Source organism: Oncorhynchus mykiss, chromosome 11 (genome assembly GCF_057628025.1).
Source record: "Oncorhynchus mykiss isolate SJ-2025 chromosome 11, ASM5762802v1, whole genome shotgun sequence".
In the NCBI taxonomy this organism is placed as follows: Eukaryota; Metazoa; Chordata; class Actinopteri; order Salmoniformes; family Salmonidae; genus Oncorhynchus; species Oncorhynchus mykiss.
In genome coordinates, this window is record NC_143032.1 from 31,503,319 (window position 1) to 31,531,007 (window position 27,689).

Genomic DNA, 27,689 nt, shown 5'->3' on the forward strand with positions numbered 1-27,689 from the left:
ATTAACTTGTATTGAATATTATTTTAAGTGATTTTGAAGGTTTTCCTAATATTAATAATTCAACATGACGCCTGAATGTATAAACTTGACTTTGTGACAGCTGAAAACGCTTATTTAACCTTTGTGAGATTAAGATAACAACCATATGATTTCCCTATCTAAAGCAAATCAATCAATGTAAAATATACATAATATATTAATTTACCTCAAAAATATGGTTGTGGTGGAAATGATAAGGTGTGGTGGAAATGACATCTATGTAAATAACTTATGAAAATACTTTATTGCAAACATTATGAACAACAACAATTGCAAAACATTTAATTAATATAAGACAAAGTAAGATTCCAAAAGTAGCCGATTGGCAGAGCTCAAGGAAGTAGACCAGTGTTTTTGAGAGATGGGCCCAGATTGCAGAGGGATCATCCGCATAGAAGAGAGCAAAATGAAACTGTATCATTTGTGGTATATCCAACACAGGTGTGGAGGGTCACCTGCTTGTGAGAATCACCAAAGTGAACTGCCTGGATTTCACTGGTGTATTTACACAGGTAGTTTTCTGAAAAGTCAATATGCACGAGGATCTCCTCTTTCCGCAGATTCTCTTTTAATTTTCTCAGTTTGGAATATTGGTGTCGAATGTTGTACACGTGTATCCCCAACTTTTCTTTCAATCCTTTGGAAAAGTTCTCCAGTAGAATCTGCAGTGTGCCCACAACTTTTCTTTTACTGTCAAAAGTAGTGAACTTCTGTCACGAATCCCACCGAAGATGGTGCCTCTTCCTGTTCTGGCGGCGCTCAGCGGTCGTCACCGGCCTACTAGCTGCCATCGATTCCCTTTCCTTTTGTTTCTGTTAGTTTGGTCTAATTGGTTACACCTGTTTTGAGTTTAGTTTTGTTTGTAGGCTATTTAAGGGCACTAGGCCCGCGGGCTTGTTCTCTGTTTGATGGTGTTGGTTGATTTTGTGATCTCTATTTTTCCGGACAGTTTTAGTCTTGTTTGTTTGGACGGGTTGTTTCATGCGCCCTTGTGTTTTGCATGTCCGTTTTTCGCTGTCATTGGAATAAAGATCCACGTACGGAACTAACCTGCTCTCTGCGCTTGACTCCGCCACCCACCATTCATAGAAGCCGTAACAACTTCTCCATGTTTCCCTCTTTGTTTTTGTTCTCTCTCTCTTCAGCTTTGTTTTTCCACTCAAAGTTTAAGTTTGTCAATGTGGTTGCAGCTGATCACTTTGATACTGTAGTTTGTCTGCCATGAACTGGAGGTTGGCGTGGGTTTTGCAGAGGTATGTCTCCCTATCCTGGACTGTTGGCTTGACAACCCAAAAAGGAAGAATTTTGCAGAATTCAAAGTATAATATTTTAATCTCTGAATATTCCCTCTTAAACTTCTGATAAAGGTTCTGAATTGTGCCATTCAAGAAGCACTTCTGCTTTTTTTCTTGTTCCTCATATTGAAGAATTGTTGCCCTCATTGCCTTTGTTGAAAATCTAAATTCTCTGTTTGCGGCTTTGAACAGGCCATACTTTCTCAGCCTCTGAGCATTTTGAAGCCACTTGTTTGTCCACGACACTGCACATTTTTTAAAATACTTTTGCTTTAGTTCTACAATGATGGCATTTTAAAATAATTTAAATCCTTCTCAAGTTCTTCGGAGTTCCTTTCACTTGCTGTTTTGTCTTTGTCTTTGGGGAATATTGTCTCTTTCTGTAAAGCTTTATCAAGTTTGACATTTGTCATGCAGAGATCTCTGTTTTTGAGCGCACCTCTTCCAACCTTTTTTCTTCCAGCAAGTATTTGACTTCTCAATCTTTTTGCAAATGATGAGAAAATGGTTCAGGGCATGCATTAGAGACAGGTAAGTTAGGGGCAGGTATGTGGGCCTCATGTTCTGGCTGCAAGTCATCTGGTGACTGGTGACGTGTTGCCTGATAGGTAGATCTCCATTGCAACTGTTCTCTTTAAAGTCTGTCTTGGTTGCATTTCCATTGCCTGCTCTTGCTTTTTTTGTTCTAGGTTTGTAAGCTCGGAGATAGATTTCCCTACGATACTGTGCTGTTTTATATGGCATCTTCTAAAAACAAAGAAATACTACATAAGTTTTCAACTTGTGCTCATCTTGGAGCATTTTCTAGATTCAATTAATTTAAAACAAAATTAAATAAGCCTAATGTAAAAACTAATAACATAATGGATTTTTTGTCATTCTCAACAGGTTCTGTCATTTCCACCACAGTTAAGTTTGTGATAAACATGACTTTGATGGAAATGACACTTCTACAGTTTTTGGAGAAAAATTACAGGCTGTTTAGCATGCTTTGGCTAGTATAACAGCTAGCATATAGTTTACACTAAATACATTAAATATACACATTTCTTCAAAATTCTACCACAAATTAAAGGCATACCTTTTTTGGAATTGACTGACAATAAAAATATTCTCTACACAAGCAATATTTACCTAGATTCTTCAACTTCTGGACATCACATCTGGAACAACAGTCCGCTGCAGCCATGTGCTTCAGTGTCACACCAATATGTTTCCATGGTAACTAAGTGAACATTCTCTTGAAAAAAACTATTAATGAGGAATTTGCCCTCAGTGGTGGAAATGACACCACCACCAAAGGACAGGTATATTTTGTGTAAAAACAATATAAAGGTCATACTCACAATGAATATTGATATAGATTTTACTTAATTGACTATTTCTCTAGATAACATAATGTGTAATTATTCATATTTTCTCATTGAAAAACATAGAAGCTCAAAAATCTTGGACAGGGACAAGGGAAAAACAATGAAATTGAGGTATAAAATGCATCTGATTAGCTAAAATACTTGATAGAGGTGTAAAAACAAAAAATTGGGATGATTGCAGTGTGAACTTAACATTTAAAGAATAAATGCATATATTTTTTAATAAAATCCCCAAAATTGACCCCAAGGTCATAGAAGTGCCCATAGTTGCAGAATCACCCAACTCCACTGTGCTGTATCAGCACCATGGACAGAGCATGCGGCGGAGTGTGTTTGTGTGTAGGAGGGCTATGGAAAGCAACTAGGCAGTTAGGTATGACTCCTTTGAGTTTCCATAAAAAGAGAGGGAAAACGCTGTACATCTGTGGTAGGCTACGTGAATAACATGGTAGGCTATGTGAATAACTAGTTACGCCGCTGCCTGTCATTTTTTATTTTGATTGATAAGGACAGAGTCAAGTTTACAGTTGAAGATGCTTTACTCAACTCTGCCTCATGCCCCACCACTACATTGTTTAGTGAGCTTCTTCGCTAGCTGTAAAAGGCGTTAGTATTATTAGCCTATTTAGCGCTAACTAGCTAATCTGCCATATGAGAAATTAACCTCGGAGGTGTCACTCCCTGACCTTAGAGAGTTATTTATTTACAGTATCTATTTGGTTAGGTCAGGGTGTGATGTGGGGTGGGCATTCTATGTTTTGTTTTTCGGTGTCTCCAGTGCGCTTCACAGCCCAGTGCGCTACATCCCAGCTTTCCGCATCTGCCGGGCTAGGTTGAGCATCCAGCCAGGACGGATGGTGCCGACTCAGCGCGCCTGGTCTCCAGTGCGTCTCTTCGGCCCAGGATATCCTGCGCCGGCTCTGCGCACGGTGTCTCCGGTACGTTTGCACAGCCCAGTGCGTCCTGTGCCAGTTTCCCACATTTGCAGGGCGAAGATAACTACCCAGCCAGGACGGGTTGTGCAGGCTCGAAGTTCGAGACCTCCAGTGCGCCTCCACGGCCCAGTGTATACGGTGCCTCTGCCAAGGACAAAGCCTCCTGTATGTCTATCCAGCCTGGTGGGTCCTGTGCTTGCTCCCAGAGCCAGGCCTCCTGTGTGTCTCTCCACTCCAGTGATGATCCATGGCAAGAAGCCTCCAGCGATGATCCATGGCAAGAAGCCTCAAGTGATGATCCATGGCACGAAGCCTCCAGTGATGATCCACGGCAAGAAGCCTCCAGTGATGATCCATGGCAAGAAGCCTCCAGTGATGATCCATGGCAAGAAGCCTCCAGTGGTGATCCATGGCACGAAGCCTCCAGTGAGGAGTCATGGCACAAAGCCTCCAACGACGGCCTCCAGTCCGGAGCCTCCAGCGACGGCCTCCAGTCCGTGGCCCGCAACGAGGGTGCCCAGTCTGGGGTCGGCGGCGAGGGTGCCCACACCAGAGGCGCCACCAAAGCAGGGTGAGCCAGAGGTGGAGCGGGTTTTAATTCCCGCACCAGAGCCGCCACCGTGGATAGATGCCCACCCGGACCCTCCCCTATAAATTCAGGTCTTGCGGCCGGAGTCCGCACCTTTGGGGGGGGGGGGGGGGGGGGGGTACTGTCACGCCCTGACCTTAGAGAGCTATTTATTTCTCTAGTTGGTTAGGTCTGTGTGTGATGTGGGGTGGGCATTCTGTTTTATTTTCTATGATTTGGTACTTCTCTGTTTTGGCCGGGTATGGTTCTCAATCAGGGACAGCTGTCTATCATTGTCTCTGATTGGGAACCATACTTAGGTAGCCATTTTCCCTCCTTTCTTTGAGGGAAGTTAAGGGCTATGTGCCACAAACAAAGTTAAGTGTCACGATCGTCGTATGGAGTAGAAGGTGAGGACCAAAACGCAGCGTGCTTAGTATACATTCTTCTTTATTGAAGAAAGAACAAGAAGTAAACTGAACCAAAACAATAAATGAATAACGACCGTGAAGCTATAATAAGAAAACTGTGCTGACACAAGCAACTAACATAGACATAGATAATCACCCACAAAGTACCCACAGAATATGGCTGCCTAAATATGGTTCCCAATCAGAGAAAACAATAGACAGCTGCCTCTAATTGAGAACCAATCTAGGCAACCATAGACATACAAACTACCTAGAAACAGACCATTAACATACAAAACCCCAAGACAAGTCATAAAACAAATACATCACCCATGTCACACCCTGACCTAACCAAAATAACAAGGAAAACAAAGAATACTAAGGTCAGGGTGTGACAGTACACCCCCCAAAGGTGCGGACTCCCGGCTGCACACCTAAACCTATAGGGGAGGGTCTGGGTGGGTATCTGTCCATGGTGGCGGCTCTGGCGCTGGAGGTGGACCGCACTCCACCATAGTCTTAGTCTGCTTTTGTGGCCTCCTAGGAACGGCGACCCTCGCCGCCAACCTAGGACTGGCAACCCAACTAAAGGGCCCCACTGGACTGAGGGGCAGCTCCGGACTGAAGGGCAGCTCCGGACTGAAGGGCAGCTCCGGACTGGCTGACGACTCTGGCAGATCCTGGCTGACTGGCGGCTCTGGCAGATCCTGGCTTGCTTGCGGCTCTGGGGGATCCTGGCTGACTGGTGGCTCTGGCGGATCCTGGCTGACTGGTGGCTCTGGAGGATCCTGGCTGACTGGCGGCTCTGGCGGATCCTGGCTGACTGGCGGCTCTGGCGGATCCTGGCTGACTGGCGGGTCTGGTGGCTCCTGGCTGACTGGTGGCTCCTGGCTGACTGGCGGCTCCTGGCAGACTGGCGGCTCTGGCGACTCCTGGCTGACTGGCGGGTCTGGTGGCTCCTGGCTGACTGGCGGCTCCTGGCTGACTGGCGGCTCCTGGCAGACTGGCGGCTCTGGCGACTCCTGGCTGACTGGCGGCTCTGGCGGCTCCTGGCTGACTGGCGGCTCTGGCGGCTCCTTGCAGACTGGCGGTTCTGGCGGCTCCTTGCAGACTGGCGACTCTGGCGGCTCCTTGCAGACTGGCGGCTCTGGCGGCTCCTTGCAGACTGGCGGCTCTCGCATCTCCTTGCAGACTGGCGGCTATGGCGGCTCCTTGCAGACTGGCGGATCTGGGGGCTCAGGACAGATGGGAGACTCTGGCGGCTCAGGACAGGAGGAAGGCTCTGGCGGCGCTGAACAGACAAGGCGCACTGTAGGCCTGGTGCGTGGTACCGGCACTGGTGGTACTGGGCCGAGAACACGCACCTCAGGGCGAGTGCGGGGAGGAGGAACAGGGAGTACTGGGCTCTGGGCACGCACAGGAAGCCTGGTGCGGGGGGCTGCCACCGGAGGGCTGGTGCGTGGAGATGGCACCGGATAAACCGGCCCGAGAATGCGTACTGGAGATCTGGAGCATCGAGCCTGCCCAACCTTACCTGGTTGAATGCTCCCCGTAGCCCGCCCAGTGCGGCAAGGTGGAATAGCCCGCACTGGGCTGTGCAGGCGAACCGGGGACACCATGCGTAAGGCTGGTGCCATGTATGCCGGCCCAAGGAGACGCACTGGAGACCAGATGCGTAGAGCCGGCTTCATGGCACCTGTCTCGATGCTTAACCTAGCCCGGCTGATACGAGGAGCTGGAATGTACCGTACTGGGGACACCGTGCGCTCCACCGCATAACACGGTGCCTGACCAGTACGACGCCCTCTCTCACTCCGGTAAGCACGGGAAGCTGGCGCAGGACTCCTACCTGCCTTGGCCACACTCCCCGTGTGGGCCCCCCCCAAGAAATTGTTGGGGCTGCCTCTCGGGCTTCCTTGCCAGCCGTGTTCCCTCGTATCCTCGGCTCCTCTCTCCGGCTGCCTCTGCTCTCCTAGCTGCCTCCACCTGTTCCCATGGGAGGCGATCCTTTCCCGCCAGGATCTCCTCTCATGTGTAGCAACCCTTGCCGTCCAAAACGTCCTCCCATGTCCATTCCTCCCTATTTCACTGCTCCTGTTGCCGCTGCCTGTTACCACGCTGCTTGGTCCGTTGGTGGTTGGTGATTCTTTCACGATCGTCATATGGGGTAGAACGTGAGGACCAAAACACAGCGTGGTTAATATACATTCTTTATTGAAGAAAGAACATGAAGTAAACTGAACCAAAACAATAAACGAATAACGACCGTGAAGCTATAATAAGAAAACTGTGCTGACACAAGCAACTAACATAGACATAGATAATCACCCACAAAGTACCCACAGAATATGGCTGCCTAAATATGGTTCCCAATCAGAGACAACAATAGACAGCTGCCTCTAATTGAGAACCAATCTAGGCAACCATAGACATACAATTTACCTAGAAAGGAAACAGCCCCATAAACATACAAAACCCAAGACAAGACAAAAACACATACATCACCCATGTCACACCCTGACCTAACCAAAATAACAAGGAAAACTAAGAATACTAAGGTCAGGGTGTGACATTAAGCTTCAACGGTTGTTTTCTATTGTTTATTGTTTTTGTCGGCGTCATTTCTAATAAAGGGAATATGTACCCTCACCATGCTGCGCTTTCTCATTCTTCATTCGACGGCCGTAACAACAGGACCAAGATCGAATCCTACTATACCAGCTCTGATGCTCATCGGATATAGCAGGGCTTGCAAACTTTCCTGGATTACAAAGGGAAACAAAGCCGCGAGATGTGTCAGGTGACATGAGCCTACCAGACGAGCTAAATACCTTCGATGTCTGCTTCGAGGCTAGCAACACTGAACTATTCATGAGAGCACAAGCTGTTCCGGATGACTGTGTGATCACGCTCTCCGTAGCCGATGTGTTAACATTCACAAGGCTTCAGGGCTAGATGGATTACCAGGACACGTACTCAGAGCATGCGCTGACCAGCTGACAAGTGTCTTTACTGACATTTTCAACCTCTCCCTGACCCAGTCTGTAATAATTACACGTTTCAAGCAGACCATCATAGTCCCTGTGCCCAAGAACGCCAAGGTAACCTGTCTAAATGATTATAGCCCCTTAGCATTCACATCTGTAGCCATGAAATTCTTTGAAAGGCTGGTCATGGCTCACAACACCATCATCCCAGACACCCTGCAACCACTCCAATTCGCATACCACCACAAACAGATCCACATATGACCCAATCTCTACTGCAGTCCACACTGCACTTTCCCACCTGGACAAAAGGAACCCCTACAGGAGAATGCTGTGACTACAGCTCAATGTTCAATACCATTGTGCCCTCCAAGCTCATCACTACACTAAGGACCCTGGGATTAAACACCTTCCTCTGCAACTGGATCCTGGACTTCCTGACGGGCCACCCCCAGGTGGTGATGGTAGGCAACGACACATCCGCCATGCTGACCCTCAACACGGCGGCCCCTCAGGGGTATGTGCTTAGTCCCCTCCTCTACTACCAGTTCACCCACGACTGCGTGGCCGCGCACGACTCCAACATTATAATTAAGTTTGCTGACAACACGACAGTGGTAGGCCTGATCACCGACAATGATGAGACAGCCTACAGGGAGGAGGTCAGAGACCTGGCAGTGTGGTGCCAGGACAACAACCTCTCCCTCAATGTCAGAAAGACAAAAGAGCTGATCGTGGACTAAATGGAAGCCCGAGCACGCCTCCGTCCACATCGATGGGGCTTTTGTGGAGCAGGTCGTGAGCTTCAAGTTCCTCGGTGTCCACACCACTAAGGAACTAATGCATCATGTTCGTCAGACAACAACACAGTCATGAAGAGAGCACGCCTCTTCCACCTCAAGAGGCTGAAAAGATTTGGGATGGGCCCTCAGATCCTCAAAAAGTTTGACAGCTGCACTATTGAGAGCATCTTGCCTGGCTGCATCACCGCTTGGTATGGCAATTGCTTGCCTTCTGACGGCAAGGCACTACAGAGGTTGGTGTGTACAGACCATTAGTTCACTGGGGCTGAGATTCCTGCCATCCAGGACCTCTATATCAGGATGTGTCAGAGGAAGGCCCAAAAAATAGTCAAAGTCTCCACACACCCAAATCAAAGACTGTTCTCTCTGCTGCCGCACGGCAAGCGTAGCCGATGCACCAAGTCTGGAAACAACAGGACCTTGAACAGCTTCTGCCCCCAAGTTATAACACTGCTAAATAGTAAGTTAAATAGTTAACCAATAGCTAGCTACCCGTAATATCTGCATTGACCCTCTTTTCACTCAACCCCATACGCTGCTGTTACTTGTTATTATCTATCCCGTTATCCCTACCTATATGTACATATCTACCTCAATTACCTCGTACCCCTGCACATCAATTCGCTACTGGTGCCCCATGTACAGTACCAGTCAAAAGTTTGTACACACAAACCCAGTCAAGGGTTTTTCTTTATTTTTGATATTTTCTACATTGTAGAATAATAGTGAAGATATCAAACTATGAAATAACACACATGGAATCATGCAGTCTTGAAGGAGTTCCCACATATGCTGAGCACTTGTTGGCTACTTTTCCTTCACTCTGCAATCCAACTCATCCTAAACCATCTCAATTGGGTTGAGGTTGGATGATTGTGGAGACCAGGTCATCTGATGCGGCACTCCATCAGTTGCCTTCTTGGTCAAATTATCCTTTCACAGCCTGGAGGTGTGTTGGGTCATTGTCCTGTTGAAAAACAAATGATAGTCCCACTAAGCACAAACCAGATGGGATGGCGTATCGCTGCAGAAAGCTGTGGTAGCCATGCTGGTTAAGTGTGCCTTGAATTCTAAATAAATCACTGACAGTGTCACCAGCAAAGCAACCCCAGACCATTACATCTCCTCCTCCATGCTTCACGGTGTGAACCACATATGCGGAGACCATCTGTTCACCTACTCTGCATCTCACAAAGCCACGGCAGCTGGAACCAAAAATCTCAAATTTGGACTCATCAGACCAAAGGACAGACAAGATAAATAACTTGAAGCAACACAGGGCACAGTGTGCTTCGCAACCCACTTGCCACATTAAGGAGAGGGAAGTAGCAAGATAATGTAGCCGATATCAGGCCAGACTGACAGCTAAAGCACATTTGTTGTAGTGATTTCCAAAGAAAATGTACAAGTACGGCATCAACGTCTAGCTACAAATATATATTTTTAAATAATTTACTCCAATAAAAAGTGAATGACTCTGAACACTCTCCGAAGTCTCACATCTGGCTTGTCCATATAGCCTGTCTAGAAAGAATCCAGCTCAAATTAACACCAAAGTATATATTTTTTGCATTTTAGTAAACCATAACCCTTTCTCTAACCTTAACCTAATTCTCCTAACCGGCTACGTTAATTCTCCCAATCTGCTACGAAAGGTCAAAGCTGACATTAATTTGACAAAAACTGTATCCCTTTCAGCCATGGCGTAAGCGAGAGGGATAACTGTGCCCAAAAGCTGGATTCTCCAGCAGGTGGCATTTTTTTCGCAAACCAAGTGAGGAGTTTTTGTATGGAGGTCAATGAGAGAGTGTCGAATTTGGCCAGCAAAACATTGAATGGCTTATTTGCTACGAGTGTCTTATTTGATCAAATATACGTTTTGTAAGGCTTAGGTTGTACAGATATAAGTAGGATATGGCAACTTTGAGAAAAAACACTAAGCTGAGTTTTGCCTGTTGTTCACATGCATATCTGCCCTCTCATTGGATAGAATGGTACACTTGAGTATCTGGTCAATATAAAGGATCCTCTGTGACCAATCTTCTCTTCTTAAAATGTGTATTGGCAGATCGCAACTAACTGAAAGGTGCATACACCTCCACCTACTGTACTGGAGTGTGAGACCAGTCTCCCTAGTCATATATTTCTCTTATCTAGCTCTATGTTTATGTCTACTATTCTTGAGTGTGCAGTGAATTCATTACACTTTGTCACACAAAAAGGGAAGGGGAAAACGGACAGGGAAAATGCACCATACCAACTAACCCTACACCCATTAAACCTAACCACTATTCAACTACTTGACCCTATCTGATCCTACACCCTGCCGGCATCCTGGGAGGACGGGTCACTATCGTTCAACACACCTTGTAACTCATTTGCAGAAAAATTAAGTACTTCTCTGCAGCTGCCACCACAATGTCTATTTTCTGTGATTCATGTTCCATTTCTGCGGTACAGCTATGAACGCTAAGCCAACCTTACTGATTACCTGTTCAGATTCCTGAACAGATAATCAAATGGCTACTCGAACTATTTGCATTGTGTGCCCCCAACCCCTTTTTTATGCTGCTGCTACTCTCTGCTTATCATATATGCATAGTCACTTTAAAACTTCTTACGGCTGAAATCCCGTTAATGGTATCGATTTGACAACAGCCAGTGGAAGTGCAGGGCGCCAAATACAAACAACAGAAATCTCACAATTAAAATTCCTCAAACATACAAGTATTATACACCATTTTAAAGATAAACTTGTTGTTAATCCCACCACAGTGTCCGATTTCAAAAAGGCTTTCTGACGAAAGCATACCATGCGATTTTGTTAGGTCAGTGCCTAGTCACAAAAAACACAGCCATTTTTCCAGCCAAAGAGAGGAGTCACAAAAAGCAGAAATAGAGATAAAATTAATCACTAACTTTTGATGATCTTAATTAGATGGAACTCATAGGACTTCATGTTACACAATACATGTATGTTTTGTTCAATAAAGTTCATATTTATATCCAAAAAATCTCAGTTTACATTGGCGCATTATGTTCAGTAATGTTTTGCTTCTAAAACATCCGGTGATTTTGTAGAGAGCCACGTCAATTTACAGAAATACTCAGATTTCAAAAAAGCTTTACAGAGAAAGCACACCATGGAATAATCTGAGTACAGCGCTAAGCCACCAAAACAAGCCATACAGATACCCGCCATGTTGTGGAGTCAACAGAAGTCAGAAATAGCATTATAAATATTCACTTACCTTTGATGATCTTCTGGGGAATGCACTCACAGGAATCCCGGTTCCACAATAAATGTGTGGAAGTGCAACAGTGGCGTGTGAGATTGAGGGCATCTAGCTAAGATTGTAGGACGGCCGGGGTGTTAAGCATATCCCAGTTTAGGTCACCGTACAGTACAATCTCTGGAGATAAATGGGGGGGTAAATTATGGTGTCCAGGGCACAGCTGGGGGCAGAGGGGGTCTACAACAAGCTGCAACAGTGAGAGACTTATTTATGGAAAGGTGGATTTTTAAAAGTAGAAGCTTGAACTCTTTGGGCAGACTTGGATAGACTGACAGAACTCTGTAGTCTGTCTCTGCAGTAGATTGCAACTCCACCCCCTTTGGCAGTTCTATCTTGGTGGAAAACATTGTAGTTGGGGACGGGAATTTCAGAATTTGTGGTGGCCTTCCTAAACCGGGATTCAGACACGGCTAGGACATCAGGGTTGGAAAATTGTCCAATTCACACACTTATCAAGAGAACATCCCTGGTCATCCTTAATGCATTTGATTTAGTAGACTCACTAAACACAAATGCTTCGTTTGAAAATGATGTCTGAGTGTTGGAATGTGCCCCTGGCTATCTGTCAATAAAATCATTTTTACAAATTGAGCTGTTTGGTATTTAAGTACATTTTAGCAATTCCATTTACTTTTGATACTTAACCTTTCTGATCTCCCCATCCCGGATCCGGGTTCGTGAATACAGACTCAAGCTCATTACCATAACGCAACGTTAACTATTCATGAAAATCGCAAATGAAATGAAATAAATATGCTAGCTCTCAAGCTTAGCCTTTTGTTAACAACACTGTCATCTCAGATTTTCAAAATATGCTTCTCAACCATTGCAAAACAAGCATTTGTGTAACAGTATTGATGGCTAACGTAGCATTTAGCATTAACATTCAGCTGGCAACATTTACACAAAAAAACAGAAAAGCATTCAAAAAAATCATTTACCTTTGAAGAACTTCAGATGTTTTCAATGAGGAGACTCTCAGATAGCAAATGTTCAGTTTTTCCTGAAAGATTATTTGTTTAGGACAAATCGCTCCGTTTTCTGCGTCACGTTTAGCTATGAAAAAAACCCTGTATCCAGGATTGTGTAAATCTATCAGCAAGCTCATTAGCATAACACAACGTTAACTATTTATGAAAATCGCAAATGAAATGAAATAAATATGCCATCTCTCAAGCTTAGCCTTTTGTAAACAACACTGTCATCTCAGATTTTCAAAATATGCTTCTCAACCATAGGAAAACAATAATTTGTGTAAAAGTAGCTAGCTAGAGTTAGCATTTCGCGTTAGCATTTAGCGTTAGCATTAGCGTTAGCATCCAGCACGCAACATTAACAAAAACATAAAAGCCTTCAAATAAAATAATTTACCTTTGAAGAACTTCTGATGTTTTCAATGAGGATACTCTCAGTTAGATAGCAGATGCTCAGTTTTTCCAAAAAGATTCCTTGTGTATTAGAAATAGCTCCGTTTTATACATCACATTTGGCCACCAAAAAAAATCCATAAATTCAGTCCTCAAAACGCAAACTTTTTTCCAAATTAACTCCATAATATCGACTGAAAACATGGCAAACGTTGTTTAGAATCAATCATCAAGGTGTTTTTCACATATCTCTTCATTGATACATCGTTCTTGGACACATGCTTTCTCCCCTGAATCAAATGGTAAAGTGGAAGCAGCTGGCAATTGCGCACCGAATTCGACGCAGGACACCAGGCGGACACTTGGGAAATGTAGTCTCTTATGGTCAATCTTCCAATGATATGCCTACAAATACGTCACAATGCTGCTAAGACCTTGGGCGAACGACAGAAAGTGTAGGCTCATTCGTTGCGCAATCACAGCCATATAAGGAGAGAATGGAAAACAGAGCTTCAGAAATTCTGCTAATTCCTGGGTGATGCATCATCTTGGTTTCGCCTGTAGAATGAGTTCTGGGGCACTTACAGACAAAATCTTTGCAGATTCTGAAACTTCAGAGTGTTTTCTTTCCAAAACTGTCAAGAATATGCATAGTCGAGCATCTTTTCGTGACAAAATATCGCGCTTAAAACGGGAACGTTTTTTATCCAAAAATGAAATAGCGCCCCTAGAGCTCTAAGAGGTTAAGTATTTTTAAATCAAATACTTTTTGACTTTTACTCAAGTAGTATTTTACTGGGTGACTTTTACTTTTCTATTAAGGTATCGCACATGACAATATAGTATTTATTTTTTCTGGGTAAGCGTCATCTAATATTTATAAAATATTTTTATCTGGACACTCTGTTTACCTGGAATTCTTCCTTATTGTAGGCTACTACCACTTTTAGTCTTAATCTTTACTACACTACTCACTGTTTAGCACATGACCTCACATGTGAATCCTTAAAGAAATGGGTGTGAACAATGCTGAATGGGTGTAGACAAAGGAGAGCTCTCCAGTAGGTACCAAAACATTCAAAGGCCCTTTTCTCAAAAGTGAGTTTACAAGTGTATCAACTTTCAAAGCAGAATTACTTTCCCATTGTTCCTCAAAAGGGCAGTGCATGACATTCCATTGTGTAGCTCTGAGTCTATACTTTTTACCAATGTAAAAATCGCAATTTCAAATTTTGCTACATGAGACCGAATCCAGGTGGTGAGTCACATATGGATTAGCCATAATGCATGATACATTCTCTCCAAAAATCGAATAGAAAGGAAAGGGGATACCTAGTCAGTTTTACAACTGAACGCATTCAACTGTAATGTGTCTTCCGCATTTAACCCAACCACTCTGAATCAGAAATGTGCGGGAGGCTGTTTTAATCGACATCCTCGTCAGATTTTTACCTTGTCATGGGGAGTAGCCTCCTGGGGTCTTTCTAAACAAATAAGGATAAACATTTTTGCTAAACATTAAGAACACCTGCTCTTTCCATGACACAGACTGACCAGGTGAATCCAGGTGAAAGTTATGATCCCTTATTGATGTCAATTGTTAAATCCACTTTAATCGGTGTGGATGACGTGGAGAAGACAGGTTAAAGAAAGGACAACTCAATATTTTTTGGAAAGTGTTCTTAAAGTTGTATACACCCAGTGTATATATACAGGAGGAGCTGGTGTCTCGTGTTGAGAAGATGCATCAGGCCATCCTGGAAGGCATCAACCTCTCTCCCTCCTCCCCCTCCTGCCTTCCTCCATCACTATCATCACCGTTCTCATCCTCACTACCACCCACACCCAGCAGCATACCACCCGACATCTCACTGCTGCCTTGCCTCTGAGGCAAATAAAGGTTGGTCCTCGATGGGAGAACAGATGCTGCTGGAAATGGTGTTGGAGGGCCAGTAGGAGGCACTGGTCTAAAAAAATATCTCTGGTCTCTGGTCTAAAAAAATATCTTGGGTCAGTGATTGGGGACATTGCCCTGTGTAGGGTGCCGGTTTCCGGATGGGACATTAAAATGGGTGTCCTGACTCTTTGTCATCACTAAAGATCACATAGCAATTATCGTAAGAGTAGGGGTGTTAGCTCCGGTGTCCTGCCTAAATTCCAAATCTGGCCCTCATACCACCATGGCCACATAATCATCCCAATCTTCCAATTGGCTCTTTCATCCCTCTTCCACTCCCTGTAACTATTCGCCAGGCTGTTGCTGTAAATTAAAATGTGTTCTTAACTAAGGGTTAAAATAAGGGTTAAATAAAATATTTAAAAAAAGAAAAAATACAGACCCAGAGCCTTCCCAGGTGGTGAGCAAATAATGCACACATGTACACATATATTTATGTGAAATTTGTCACAGATATATAACCAGATATAGATATATATGACAAAAAAATATTAAAATGATAGAAAGTAATGTTTTCCTAACTACAATGTTCTTGCTGAGTCTTACTATGTGATATGACTTCCTGTGGCATATTGTGTTTTTGTCAGCATAAATCCACTACCAGCCAGCATCCCCCTTCAACTTTCATATGAAGTACAGGCTTGAGTAATTGCAAGGAACTAGGATTGGAAGAGAGAGGGTGATCATTCATGTCATGATTCACAAATATTCATTATTGCATGATTTAGTATCCTCAGTTATTCCAGGCACTGAAAATAGCAAGCAGCTGGGTGTTAGTGGATAAAGCATTCATCTAAAGTCAGAATATGGAACATTTTGGCTGAGCTCTACACATGACAAAAACACAATGATGCTTAATGGGGCAAATGCACCCAGCTAGCACATTTGGTTTCTTGGAAGTTATGGGAACGTACATTTTTGGTTTCCCATTGGCTCTGGGAATGAAGCCTTAAGTTTCCTGACCAGTAAAACATTTTTTAAACGTTCCGAGAAGGTACATTTTTAGGTTGCAGGGAGGTTCTGAGAATGTTTTACTGTGGTTCCTTGAATGTTTTCCTGGGAGGTTTTATTTATGCTCTGATAACTTTCAAGGAACCAGAGTGAAATTGCGTACAGTGATCAGGCCAAGGGTGAACAACAGACTGCTGCAAACTGATTGGCTGGGACTAGCATTTAGCTACTCTAGCATGATAGTGGAAAATGGTGTTTCATAAAGAAAGTAAAGATATTTTCCCTGTTTTTTCTGCCTTCTCACCATTCAATCAAGTTAAAGAGGAAATTGATTCCTTTGCATCCTGAATGGAGAATGTTTTATGTATGAACCAGTCCACAGTGAATAAAAGTGTATAGCTGGCTGCAGGTACAGTGCATTCAGACTTTTTCAACATTTTGTTGTTACAGCGTTATTCTATAATTAATTGGATCTATCTATCAATCTACACACAATACCCCATAATAACAACAAAAAAATATATTAAAAACTGACCACATTTACATAAGTATTCAGCCCTTTACTCAGTACTTTGTTGAAGCACCTTTGACAGTGATTACAGCCTATAGTCTTCTTGGGTATGACGCTACAAGCTTGGCACAACTGTATTTGAGGAGTTTCTCCCATTCTTCTCTGCAGATACTCAGGTTGGATGGGGAGCGTCGCTGTACAGATATTTTCAGGTCTCTCCAGAGATGTTTGATCAGGTTCAAGTCCGGACTCTGGTTGGGCCACTCAAGGACATTCATTGTCTTGGCTGTGTGCTTAAGGTCGTTATCCTATTGGAAGTTGAACCGTCGCCCCAGTCTGAGGTCCTGAGCGCTCTGGAGCAGGTTTTCATCATGGATCTCTTTGTACTTTGCTCTGTTCATCTTTCCCTAGTCTCCCAGTCCCTGCCGCTGAAAAACGTTCCCACAGCATGATGCTGCCACCACCATGCTTCACCGTAGGAATGGTGCCAGGTTTCATCCAGACATGACATTCAGGACAAAGTGTTCAATCTTGGATTTATCAGACCAGAGAAATGTGTTTCTCATGGTCTGAGAGTCCTTTAGGTTTCTTTTGGCAAAGCGGACTGTTATGTGCCTTTTACTGAGGAGTGGCTTCCGGCTGACCACTCTACCATAAAGCCCTGATTGGTGGAGTGATTCAGAGATGGGTGGGCTTCTGGAAGGTTCTCCCATCTTCGCAGAGGAACTCTGGAGCTCTGTCAAATTGACCATCGGGTTCTTGGTCACCTCCCTGACCAAGGCCAGATCGAGGAAGAGTATTGGTGGTTCCAATCTTCTTCCATTTAAGAATGATGGAGGCCACTGTGTTCTTGGAAAGGGGACCTTCAATGCTGCAGAAATGTTTTGGTCCCCTTCTCCTGTACTGTGCCTCCACACAATCCTGTCTCTGAGCTCTTTGGAGAATTCCTTCGGCCTCATGACTTGTTTTTTGCTCTGACATGCACTGTCAACTGTGGGACCTTAAATGTTTAATTTAACTATTATTTAACTAGGAAAGTCAGTAAAGAACTCTTACTGACAATGACGGCCTACCCCAGCCAAACCTGGACAACACTGGGCCAATTGTGCACCGCCCTATGGAGCTCCCAATCACGGCTGGATGTGATACAGCCTGGATTTTAACCAGGGACTCTCTTGCACTGAGATGCAGTGCCTTAGACTGCTGCGCCACTAGGGAGACCCATTTACCATAGGGGGACTCCAATCAAGTTGTAGAAACATCTCAAGGATGACGAGTCTCATAGCAGAGTGTCTGAATACTTATGTAAATACTGTATTTCTGTTATTTTGTTTTAATACATTTGCAAAAATGTAAAACAGAAACTGTTTTCGCTTTGTCATTATGGGGTATTGTGTGTAGAGTGCTAAAAAAACATGTGTTTATCAATTTTAGTATATGGCTGTAACATAACAAAATGTGGAAAAGGGAAGGTGTCTGAATCCTTTCCAAATGCTCTGTATTTCCTTTGGACGGTAAGATAAAACGACGCAATATCGCCATCTGGCGGCCTGTAGGTCACCACTGCATTTAAAATTTATTTAATACTCTCTGGCATGTATTTATAAAGTTCCACCACTAGAGTGCAGCAGAGTACTACTGGTACAGCACAGGCAAGTTTGCAAAAGGTTCCAGAGAAAAAAGGGAGAGGCTACTGACAAGTTGTGCTCAACTATTAACTCATTATTTACTATTACATTCTAATCTACAGAGACATACTGCATGTGTTATCGCAGTAGACACAGGCCTATCAGAGGTGCGTGTGTGTGTGTGTGTGTGTGAGTGAATCAACTTCAAAATCCTTAATGTTTCTGGTCCCCAATACCTCAGTGAACTCCTCAGCCCCAAACAGTCTTCCCGTTCACTCCGGTCAAACAATCAAAGACTCCTTGCAGTCCCAAAGACAGACTAAAAACAAATGAGCATTCTGCTGTCTCGGCGCCCGGCTCTGAATCGAGCTCCCCCCACCTCTGCACGCACCAGACCACCACTGCTTTTAAGTGTCAGCTCAAGAAACACTTCTTCATGCTGGCTTTTTCTTAATGTGATCTATTTTGTGGTGTCTGTTGTTGGTCTTATACCTTAGTTTCAAGTTTTATTGTTTTGTCCTTGTCGCCTTTATTATTTTGTGTATGTTCCAAAGTACCGTGCTGGTACTTTGAAAAAAAATTATAAAGAAATGTGGGATTTACCTAACGGTAATACCTTTCCGTACACTAGAAGATTACATACTGTACCTGTAACCCTTAATCCATTACAGTCGGTCAGCTGGGTGATGGCAAAATATTAACAACTCATTCACATTTCCTCCTGTACAGTAACCTGTATTGCATTCCCGATGATTACTACTGCACGGCACACATGCCTCAAAGACAACGTATGAAGAATGAAATGAAATAAAACAAACTCACCTTCCCCTAACAGACTCAAGTTGAATCAGACAGATTATGTTCCCTGAAGACAGCTCAGGGAACATGACTCAGCTCCATTGTGATTCAGCCTCACCTCATACCTGACAAGAAAAAGTGTGCAAGTTTGGGTGGTTTTGACTGGCCTGTATTTGGGAACCGAATTTGATTCACTTTCTAACTTGTGTTAGTGTGCTTGCTGAAAGTATTGTTACTGTAGGGATTATTCTGATTTTCAAAGTTTTGGAGAGCTGTAGCTCTTAAATGGTAAGACCCAAACAGAGACCAAACTTGGTGGAATGGTTGGCATTGGTGGCTAAATACATTGGGTACAACAAGGTACCACTCTGCCAAATGGTGGTGCTATTGCTAAGCGCTGCCTCTTCGTTTGAGTCTCGGAATTTGGTACGGAGGTTTGTCACTAACAAAGGAACAAATTTGCCTCCAGAACCGATGATGCCACAATGATGGATCATCCACTATTTTGAAAATGGTGTACGTTTAAAAAAAATGCAACATCTCATCAGAGACTGCTAAACTGATTTCTCAGAACCTTGGTGTACAGCATGTATAGACAAATATATTTTTAGATTACATAAATTCAGTTGATATCTTGAACGCCATGGCCGCTGTGAGCCAATGAAGTTGAGTGAGGTTGTGCCTGACATTTCTAGTATTTCCAACACTCTTGGAGGGTTGGAGCCCACTGCCACCTATGCAACTCAATACTCTTATTTTTTCTTGAAGTGTGCACTTGTCCACTACCCACATGGATTCGAAAGTATGAGATTGGTGTGATAGCCAGAGATGCATTCAAGATAGGAACCCTTGCGATCCAGCCTCAGACCAAGATTAGACCTCTTTAGACCCAGACCATGACTAGACCAAGACCAGTTTAAATAGGGAAAAACAACATCCATACCTAGACCTAGACGAAATAAAGACCAAAGACTAAGGTCTTGTCCAAGATCAAGACCAACATTTAAACCAGGGCATTAGTCCCAAGATCCAGACCCAGTAAGGTGAGACCCAGTGAGTGCTATTCCCCTAGTCCACTGACCACGATGACACCGGAAGGACTGGGGAAGAAGGAAAGGTGGCTTGACCTGGGCCCGCCAATCTCCGGGGATCAGCAAAAACAATTGCCAGACCAGAAACCCTGACCCACCTGGAATTCAGCAGGGCAGTTCTTCAGAGAGGAATGGTCTTTGTGCCATTTGACCGGAACTGCCTGGTGAAACCTCCAGGACCACAGCAATCATTTGAAGCCAGTTTCAAGACCCCCCAGTTTTGGTCAAAATTCAGAAAGGGCAAAGATTCAGCCCTGTTAAACTCAGAGCATACCCCCTTTCCGACACAGAATCCAAGGTAGTTACAGTACAGCATCCAGGACTACGCCATACAAGTTTGGTTAAGCAGGTTCGCCACCCTCAAGTCAGCGGCTAGGAGGGTCCTGGACGAAGACAACATCTGGACTGGTGCACAAAAATGGCTAGTCCTGTTAATACCGGACCCAACTGGAGTGGGCAGAGTCCAACACCTTCCCAGCACCATCATACTGGGATACAACAGAGGCTCTGTCCACTACTACGGCATGCCAAAACTGTACAGGAACTGTGGCCAACTGGGCCATCTGGCCGCAGCCTGCACAGCCATCATCTGCAAGATCTGTCAAGACAACCATCTCACCTCCAACTGTACCTCCACACACCCCTGTAACTTGTGAGGGAAAGGGGGCCACTTCTTCAGAAATTGCTCCAGTTCTTACACCAGCAAGGCAAGGCCCAAAGCCCCAAACCTCACAAAACCAAATCCCAAACTCACTAATCCCTCCACCAGAAAACATCACCTGTGATTACTGTATTCCTCGCCGTAGGTCTCTCTCAAATGTCAATATGCCTTGTATACTGTTGTTCAGGTTAGTTATCATTGTTTTAGTTTACAATGGAGCCCCTAGTTCCACTCTTCATACCCCTGATACCTCCTTTGTCCCACCTCCCACACATGCAGTGACATCACCCGTTACAACCAGCATGTCCAGAGATACAACCTCTCTTATCATCACCCAGTGCCTGGGCTTACCTCCGCTGTACCCGCACCCCACCATACCCCTGTCTGCGCATTATGCCCTGAATATATTCTACCATGCCCAGAAATCTGCTCCTTTTATTCTTTGTCCCCAACGCTCTAGGCGATCAGTTTTGATAGCCTTTAGCCGCACCCTCATACTACTCCTCCTCTGTTCCACGGGTGATGTGGAGGTAAACCCAGGCCCTGCATGTCCCCAGGAACCCTCATTTGTTGACTTCTGTGATCGAAAAAGCCTTGGTTTCATGCATGTCAACATCAGAAGCCTCCTCCCTAAGTTTGTTTTACTTACTGCTTTAGCACACTCTGCTAACCCTGATGTCCTTGCCGTGTCTGAATCCTGGCTCAGGAAGACCACCAAAAATTCTGAGATTTCCATACCCAACTATTACATTTTCCGTCAAGATAGAACTGCCAAAGGGGGAGGAGTTGCAGTCTACTGCAGAGATAGCCTGCAAAGTAATGTCATACTTTCCAGGTCCATACCCAAACAGTTCAAACTACTAATTTAAAAAGTTTAAAAAAAACATCCTGTGGCGGACTGCAATAGCATCGAATAGTCCCTGCGATATGCAACTGTTAAGGGAAGTCAGGAACCAATACACGCAGTCAGTCAGGAAAGCAAAGGCCAGCTACTTCAGGCAGAAATTTGCATCCTGTAGCTCTAACTCCAAAAACTCTGGGACACTGTGAAGTCCATGGAGAACAAGAGCACCTCCTCCCAGCTGCCCACTGCACTGAGGCTAGGTAACACTGTCACCACCGATAAATCCATGATTATCGAAAACTTCAACAAGCATTTCTCAACGGCTGGCCATGCCTTCCTCCTGGCTACTCCAACCTCGGCCAACAGCCCCGCCCCCCCTCCCGCAGCTACTCGCCCAAGCCTCTCCAGGTTCTCCTTTTCCAAATAGAGATAGCAGATGTTCTGAAAGAGCTGCAAAACCTGGACCCGTACAAATCAGCTGGGCTTGACAATCTGGACCCTCTATTTCTGAAACTATCCGCTGCCATTGTCACAACCCCTGTTACCAGCCTGTTCAACTTCTCTTTCATATCGTCTGAGATCCCCAAGGATTGGAAAGCTGCCGCAGTCATCCCCCTCTTCAAAGGGGGAGACACCCTGGACCCAAACTGTTACAGACCTATATTCATCCTGCCCTGCCTATCTAAGGTCTTCGAAAGCCAAGTCAACAAACAGGGCACTGACCATCTCGAATCCCACCGTACCTTCTCCGCTGTGCAATCTGGTTTCCGAGCCGGTCACGGGTGTACCTCAGCCACGCTCAAGGTACTAAACGATATCATAACCGCCATCGATAAAAGACAGTACTGTGCAGCCGTCTTCATTGACTTTGCCAATGCTTTCGACTCTGTCAATCACCATATTCTTATCGGCAGACTCAGTAGCCTCGGTTTTTCTGATGACTGCCTTGCCTGGTTCACCAACTACTTTGCAGACAGAGTTCAGTGTGTCAAATCGGAGGGCATGCTGTCCGGTCCTCTGGCAGTCTCTATGGGGGTGCCACAGGGTTCAATTCTCGGGCCGACTCTTTTCTCTGTATATATCAATGATGTTGCTCTTGCTGCGGGCGATTCCCTGATCCACCTCTACGCAGACGACACCATTCTGTATACTTCCGGCCCGTCCTTGGACACTGTGCTATCTAACCTCCAAACGAGCTTCAATGCCATACAACACTCCTTCCGTGGCCTCCAACTGCTCTTAAACGCTAGTAAAACCAAATGCATGCTTTTCAACCGTTCGCTGCCTGCACCCGCACGCATGACTAGCATCACCACCCTGGATGGTTCCGACCTAGAATATGTGGACATCTATAAGTACCTAGGTGTCTGGCTAGACTGTAAACTCTCCTTCCAGACTCATATCAAACATCTCCAATCTAAAATCAAATCTAGAGTCGGCTTTCTATTCTGCAACAAAGCCTCCTTCACTCACGCCGCCAAACTTACCCTAGTAAAACTGACTATCCTACCGATCCTCGACTTTGGCGATGTCATCTACAAAATAGCTTCCAATACTCTACTCAGCAAACTGGATGCAGTTTATCACAGTGCCATCCGTTTTGTTACTAAAGCACCTTATACCACCCACCACTGCGACCTGTATGCTCTAGTCGGCTGGCCCTTGCTACATATTCGTCGCCAGACCCACTGGCTCCAGGTCATCTACAAGTCCATGCTAGATAAAGCTTCGCCTTATCTCAGTTCACTGGTCACGATGGCAACACCCATCCGTAGCACGCGCTCCAGCAGGTGTATCTCACTGATCATCCCTAAAGCCAACACCTCATTTGGCCGCCTTTTGTTCCAGTTCTCTGCTGCCTGTGACTGGAACGAATTGCAAAAATCGCTGAAGTTGGAGACTTTTATCTCCCTCGCCAACTTCAAACATCTGCTATCTGAGCAGCTAACCGATCGCTGCAGCTGTACATAGTCTATTGGTAAATAGCCCACCCAATTTTACCTACCTCATCCCCATACTGTTTATATTTATTTACTTTTCTGCTCTTTTGCACACCAATATCTCTACCTGTACATGACCATCTGATCATTTATCACTCCAGTGTTAATCTGCAAAATTGTAATTATTCGCCTACCTCCTCATGCCTTTTGCACACAATGTATATAGACTCTCTTTTTTTTCTACTGTGTTATTGACTTGTTAATTGTTTACTCCATGTGTAACTCTGTGTTGTCTGTTCACACTGCTATGCTTTATCTTGGCCAGGTCGCAGTTGCAAATGAGAACTTGTTCTCAACTAGCCTACCTGGTTAAATACAGGTGAAAAAACAAACAAAAAAAAAAACAATGAAGACCCAGACCCCAACCATTCCTCAGGCACCGCCCAACCCACCACCCAAGATGTCCCAGAAATGGACCCCACCCGGTCACCACCCTAGTCCCAGAAATAGCCCCCACCTCTGCCCTCTGCCTGACCCTCCAACAAATCTTTTCCTTGTCACCTCCACCCCCTCATCAAAGGGGAGCCAGTTTTGAGTGAGGCCATACAACCAGAAGAACCCCTCATCTCACAACTTCAGTTCTTAGACAATAAACCAAACTGGACAAAAAATACCAAATGGAAAAGACCAGACAAACATGACCAACCCAAAACACAATAAACACAACCCCCAAACACTCTATTCCCTTCTTGAGGTGGTTGCAAGTCTCATTAAAATTACAAAAGAGTCAGCACATGGAATCAGACATTTCAAGCCACATTTCAAGCCAACTTCGTAGATGGTTTGAAATCAAATACATACCTGATTTATTTGCCCTCAAGTGGTTTTTAGACTGTTATTTGGCATATCTTATTGCTTGCTAGCCACTCTGTTGACAGTTTTGACAATAAGATGTGGTAGCTAACTAGCTTGTTAATGGTTTACAAATTAGTCAATGTGGTAGGAAGCTAAACGGCTAAATTGACTGCCGAGGCTGGTCAAAAGGACTAATTTTGAAAGTTGGATGATTTTATCCTTTGAAGCTTTAAATCTATTCTTACACTATGATTTTCACATTCGAAGTAACTATCACCTTAACACCACCACCAATCAGCCTAAACCACTGTCCACACGCCAGTCTTTAGTTACTATGACAACTAGTGTAGTGATGTCAGCATAAGACTGCCGTCTGAACACAGACAAATCCAATTTGGTCACTTGGAACTTGCTCTTTGTACAGTCAGTATTCCAAAACCGATTTGAAAAACAAAAGTGATTTGAGCATTAAGGCCGGCAGTGTGAACAAGGTGCATTAAGGCCGGCAGCGTGAACAAGGCTTGAGTAACCCAAAATAACCTATAGTGTATTCTGTCAACTATTTACCCAGCGCTGGATTGCTTTTAATCCAGCCTTTTTTTTGGGTGAAGGGACAGATTACCGAATCCTGTACCCCCAGAGGGTTCTTCATGAGAGGGTTCTACTTAGAACCCAATTGGGTTCCCTAGAGGGATAAAACAAAGAAAACAGGGTTCCTGGTGAGTGGGTTTAAAAAAATGGGTTCTATGTGGCACACAAAAGGCTTACCCAATACACTCAAAGAAATGCTGTGTTAAAAAAAAAAAACATTTTGGAAAATATTGAACAGAACAAACATTGGGTTGTTTTGACAAAGCCAGTTGAGTCACACAGTTAGGTGGTTGATGCTGGGTTAGTGAGCTATGACTCACTGCAATCCAAAAAAGTATCAGTTTGTCAATTAGTCAGTCAGACAGCAATTTGATTGTTTAAATTTAAAAGTTTCTTTGAGGAGACAGTCTAGATTGTTCTGGTTTGGAGTCTTCTTTACTTGATTGGTTTGGTGGAGTGGTTGACGGTGAGTTTGTGTCGTTGTATTGGGGGAGAGGATGGTCTGGGGTGGCAGTTGCAGGTAGTGATGGAAAACCGAGACTTTCTGAAGGCTTCGGCCTTTTCACCAAATTGTGCCGAAAAGCGGTTCAAGAGTCAAAGCTTCGTTATCTGTTCACAATGCAAGGTAGTGATATCTGCTGGTCAACTACAAATAGCAGGTTATGATTATCAATTTTTTTTCTTTCTCCACTGTTTTTAATCAAAAAATTGATGGCTTTAGTAACGTAAAATCAGCTGGAATACCAGGATTTCATCATGCTTATTTTTTTGCTTTCAGGTTTGCTTTTTTTTCAAAAACTGACTTAATTACATTATTTAAGATGCTTAAGACAGAAGCTTATACTATACTAAATAAAATACAAATATTTGAACAATGCAGAAAATGTGGTTTCACATAAAACAATTTTCAAGATAGTCTGCCTGCAACAGGATTTGACCTCAAATCCCTGAATATCCATAGTTTCCTACTCTACTCGCTAAGTTATCAGTCAGGTGAAACTGCACTGAACAAGAATATAAACACAACATGTAAAGTGTTGACTGCAGGAATGTCCACCAGGGCTGTTGCCAAATAATATGGACAATAAACACAACGGCATTTTATCAATGGCAAGCTGACTGCACAGATACCGTGACGAGGCCCATTGTTGTGCAATTCATCTGCTGCCATCACCTCGTGTTTAAGCATGACAATGCATGGCCCCATGTTTGGAATGCTCTACAGTGGCAAGAAAAAGTATGTGAACCCTTTGGAATTACCTGCATTTCTGCATAAATTGGTCATACAATTCACAACAATAGACAAACCCAGTGTGCTTAAACTAATACCTCACAAATATATTGTTATTGTCTAAACTGAATGCATAATTTAAACATTCAGAGTGTATGTTGGAAAAAGTATGTGAACCCCTAGGCTAATAACTTCTCAAAAAGCTAATTAGAGTCAGGAGTCAGCTAACCATGAGTCCAATCAATGAGACGAGATTGGAGATGTTGGTTGGAGCTGCCTAGCCCTATAAAAAACACTCACAAAATTTGAGTTTGCTATTCACAAGAAGCATTGCCTGATGTGAACCATTCCTTGAACAAAATAGATTGCAGAAGACCTAAGATTAGAATTGTTGACTTGCATAAAGCTGGAAAGGGTTATAAAAGTATCTCTGTTCATCAGTCCACGGTAAGAAAAATTGTCTATAAATGGAGAAAGTTCAGCATTGTTGTTACTCTCCCTAGGAGTGGCCGTAAGGGAAAGATGACTGCAAGAGCACAGCGCAGAATGCTCAATGAGGTTATTAAGAAGAATCCTAAAGTGTCAGCTAAAGAATTACAGAAATCTCTGGAACATGTTAACATCTCTGTTGACGAGTCTATGATACGTAAAAAACACTAAAAACTAAACAAGAAGGGTGTTCATGGGAGGACACCACGGAAGAAGCCAATGCCGTCCAAAAATAAAACATTGCTGCACGTCTGAAGTTTGCAAAAGTGCACCTGGATCTTTCCAAAATATTCTGCGGACAGATGAAACTACAGTTGAGGTGTTTGCAAGGAACACACACAACACTATGTGTGGAGAAAGGGCACAGCACACACAAGAAAAGGCACAGCACACCAACATCAAAAACGTATCGAAACGGTAAAGTATGGTTTGTGGCTGCTTTGCTGACTCAGGACCTGGACAGCGTGCTATCATCGACGGAAAAATTAATTCCCAAGTTTATCAAGACATTTTGCAGGAGAATGTTAGGCTACCTGTCTGCCAATTTAAGCTCAACAGAAGTTGGGTGATGCAACAGGATAACAAACCAAAACACAGAAGTAAATAAACAACAGAATGGCTTCAACAGAAGAAAATACACCTTCAGGAGTGGCCCAGTCAGAGTCCTGACCTCAACCCAATTCAGATCATGTGGCATGAGCTCAAGAGAGTGGTTCACACCAGACATCCCAATGATATTGCTGAACTGAAACAGTTTTGCAAAGAGGAATGGTCCAAAAAATCTTCCTGACCGTTGTGCATGTCTGATCCGCAACTACAGAAAACGTTTAGTTGAGGTTATTGCTGCCAAAGGAGGGTCAACAAGTTATTAAATCCAAGGGTTCATATTATTTTCCCACCCTGCACTGGGAATGTTTACACAGTGTGTTCAATAAAGACATGAATATGTCCTGTTGTGTGTATAATTGTTGTGTGTTATTAGTTTAAACAGACTGTGTTTGTCTATTGTTGTGACTTACATTTTATGACCAATTTATGCAGAAATCCAGGTAATTCCGAAGGGTTCACA

At 44.0% G+C, this 27,689-nt stretch overlaps 1 long non-coding RNA gene and 1 pseudogene across 1 annotated transcript in view; one reads left to right on the forward strand and one right to left on the reverse strand.

Annotated features, from left to right (window-relative positions):
- Positions 1 to 27,689, forward strand: part of LOC149979544 (uncharacterized) — a 1,100,972-nt gene that overhangs the window by 871,137 nt on the left and 202,146 nt on the right. The gene's annotated exons all lie outside the window — the stretch shown is intronic.
- LOC149979549 (uncharacterized) lies at positions 5,061 to 10,857 on the reverse strand (annotated as a pseudogene).